The 3594-nt window shown below is 38.2% G+C and overlaps 1 non-coding gene across 1 annotated transcript; it reads right to left on the minus strand.

Annotated features, from left to right (window-relative positions):
* Positions 1-2633: 2633 nt before the first annotated feature.
* Positions 2634-2740, minus strand: LOC131600841 (small nucleolar RNA R71). The gene has a single exon (XR_009283446.1). It is a non-coding gene; the product is annotated as a small nucleolar RNA R71 (small nucleolar RNA).
* Positions 2741-3594: the final 854 nt, after the last annotated feature.

Below are 3594 nucleotides of genomic sequence, written 5' to 3' on the forward strand. Positions count from 1 at the left end.
ACCACAAAGATAATGCCTCCAAATCTTCAACACGAACACAACTGCATCAAGTTCTAAATCGTGCGTAGGATAATTCTTTTCGTGAGTCCTCAACTGCCTTGACGCATAAGAAATAACCTTATCTCTTTGCACAAGCACACCTCCTAATCCCATCTTGGAAGCATCGCAATACACTGCAAAATATTCCCTCGGGCTAAGTAATGTTAATATCGGATCCGTTGTCAATCTCTTCTTCAATTCAATGAAACTTTCTTCGCATTGAACATCCCGCACAACACCTTTGCCCTTACAAGTCAACTTAGTCAATAGAAGTTCTAATTTTTAAAATCCTTCAATAAATCTTCTATAGTAACCGGCTAAACCCAAGAAGCTTCTAATCTCGGTAGTCGACTTTGGAGTCTCCCATTGCAGCACAACATCTACTTTAGAAGGATCTACGGCAATCCCTTTTCCTGAAAATAACATGTCCAAGAAAACTCACTTCTTTTAACCAAAATTCACACTTGGACAGCTTCGCATAAAAATTCCTCTCTTTCAACACTTGTAACACAATCTTCAAATGTTCAGCATGTTCTTCTTCCGACTTAGAATAAATCAAAATGTCATCAATAAACACGACAACAAATCGATCTAGATAGGCATGAAAAATACGATTCATATACTCCATAAACAGTTCCGATGCATTAGTAACACCGAAAGGCATCACTGAATACGTGCGAAAGCCTCAACTATAAAAGGAGACTGATACCTCAGTTCTCCAGGTCCGAATTTCTGCTAACGAAGTGCTGCCAATTTCATTCTTCAAGCATTTTAATTTTTCATTCATTTCATTTAATTGCTTTCTTTTTCTCACAACAATTTCTACACCGGAAATTGTTGTGAACCTTTTATAGATCTAGCCTTACATTAGATTTATTTTTACATTCCTTGCTTTTATATTTTACGCCAAATAATTTCCGAAGAACGATCCAGCCAACTTGTGGTGGAAGTTCAAGTACTTCAAGATTCAATTTCATTTCAGATTAATTTTATTCAGGTTTATTATTTACTGCCTTTTTTTATATTATTATTGCATGATATATTGTATGCCATTTAACATGCCTTTAATTATGAACCAAACGAATTTATGCATGTTTAACCGTATTAATATGTCTGGCTAATTAATTAAGATATCGGTATGTAGAGTAAGTTAACCGTGGGATCCGAAATAAATTGGCTTAATTATGTTTTATTAAATATCACTTGTTTTTGGTTTGTATGTCTAATTTAATTAGTAAGTCTTAAAACCAGTAGAGCGAAAGTTTGAGGTTTTAAAACAGTCAAAGGTTAAAATCAATAGAGCGAAAGTTTGAGGTTCTTAGCTGGATAGTAGACATAAGACATTAGTTTTAAGGATGGCGAAAGCGTATTAAGACTAATTAGAACTTATTTATTTTCAAAAAGTGTTTTTAAACCCGACGCGGGATGGAGAAAGCGTATGTTAGGGAATACTAGCATGAACCGAGTCAACAGAGCGAGAGTTTGAGACTAGGGGATTTAAGTAGATAACGACTTCATAAAACAAGCATTTTATTAACTATGTTGTTTTCAAAGAGCTTTTCTAAATCTAATGGGATGGCGAGAGCGTACATTACGAGTTAGGATAGTAGTCTAAATCAACAGAGCAAGAGTTTGAGAGGAGGACTTTTAATCAATAGAATTAATAAAGATCTTTAATTGAATTAACACCATAGCCAATGGACCTTCGGATCACCTAGGTTAAACGAAATACATACTGATATCCACCTATTATTATATTTCTTAGAATTCACAATCACATTCCCTTTAGAAATAATCAAAAATATTAATAGCCTAAGCTTTACATAGTAACCTTAGATAACGGTAGATCGATTCATAGTCCCTGTGGATTCGATATCTTTTAAAACTACACGACACGACTGTGCACTTGCAGTCATTAGATTTATAGACACGTAAAGTCGCGATCAAGTTTTTGGCGCTGTTGCCGGGGACTATTTAAGTCGATATCGTAACTCACTGTTACACCGTAGAGACTAGGGCAATTCTTTTCTTTCCTTTTGAACGATTGTATGCCAAATACTCGTTCACAAGGAGGAGATTTAATACAACGAATTAACGAGATCGAACGTTTTATTAACGTCAAACGTCGAGCTCGCAATCTTCCCGAAGTAGCACCAATTCCGATTAATCAGGAATTGATCTTTACTGATCAAATCAATCAAATTACCCCGAAGTTAGAGATGGCTGATATTCGCCCTCTTAGAGACTATGCCGCTCCTTCACGAGCTGAACCGCACTCAAGTATCGCACCACCTGCGATTGAGGCAAACAATTTCAAACTGAAACCTTCATTGGTACAAGCTGTCCAACAGAACCAATTCTCTGGAAGCCCTACAGACGATCCTAATCTCCATTTATCCGTGTTCGTGCAATCTGCCGACACTGTCAAAGCTAACAACGTTAGTTCCGAAGCTATTCGATTACGCCTTTTTCCTTTCTCCTTGAGAGATAGAGCTAGAGCGTGGCTTTAATCCATGCCTTCTAATTCCATAACTACATGGGACGAACTGAAGAGAGTATTCTTAGCTAGATATTTTCCGCCTAGCAAAACAGCTATGCTAAAAGGTCAAATCAACGGATTTACCCGAGAAGATAACGAATCACTCTTCGAAGCTTGGGAGCGATACAAGGACATGCTTAGACTATGCCCTCATCATGGACTCGAACCATGGCTGATCATCCATACTTTCTATGGTGGTCTACTTTATAACACTAAAATGACTATAGATGCCGCTGCTGGCGGAGCTCTAATGGACAAACCCCATGATGAAGCATACAACCTCATAGAAAACATGGCACAAAACCATTATCAATGGGGAGGATAACGAGCTGCTCTAGAGAAAACTCAAACCAAAGGAGGAATGTACGAATTAAGTGGTATAGACCGCGTTAACGCTAAAGTAGACACTTTAACTCAAAAGATCGAGAACTTAACCATCACTCTTTCAGCCACCGCGGCTGTTGTAGCACCTAACTGCGAGATTTGTGGATTGATTGGACATGTTATTGCCAAATGTCAACTCTTGACTGGTATTCCATCTGATCAAGTAAATTACGCTCAAGGAAACCCTTACTCTAACACGTACAACCCTGGATGGAAGAACCATCCAAACTTTTCGTATAAGAACAACAATGCATTGTACGCACCTGGACAAGCACCTACTGTCCCACCTGGCTATCAGAAAGCGCATGTAGCTGCTCAAAACGCCCCTAGGAAGTCAAATCTAGAAATCATGATGGAAAACTTTATAGCTTCCCAACAACAAACCAACAAGGACTTCCTAAATCAAAATATTCATAATAGTGAGCAACTAAAACAATTATCAATCAAAGTAGATGTTTTAGCTACACATAACAAAATGTTAGAAACACAAATCTCACAAGTAGCTCAACAACAAGCACCTACTGCTGCCCCTGCTGGCACGTTTCCTGCTCAACCACAACCCAACCCTAAAGGACATGCGAACGCGATTACACTGCGAAGTGGAACGAACTACGATGGACCTATTGATCCTA

The sequence above is a fragment of the Vicia villosa genome, linkage group LG4 (genome assembly GCF_029867415.1).
Source record: "Vicia villosa cultivar HV-30 ecotype Madison, WI linkage group LG4, Vvil1.0, whole genome shotgun sequence".
In the NCBI taxonomy this organism is placed as follows: Eukaryota; Viridiplantae; Streptophyta; class Magnoliopsida; order Fabales; family Fabaceae; genus Vicia; species Vicia villosa.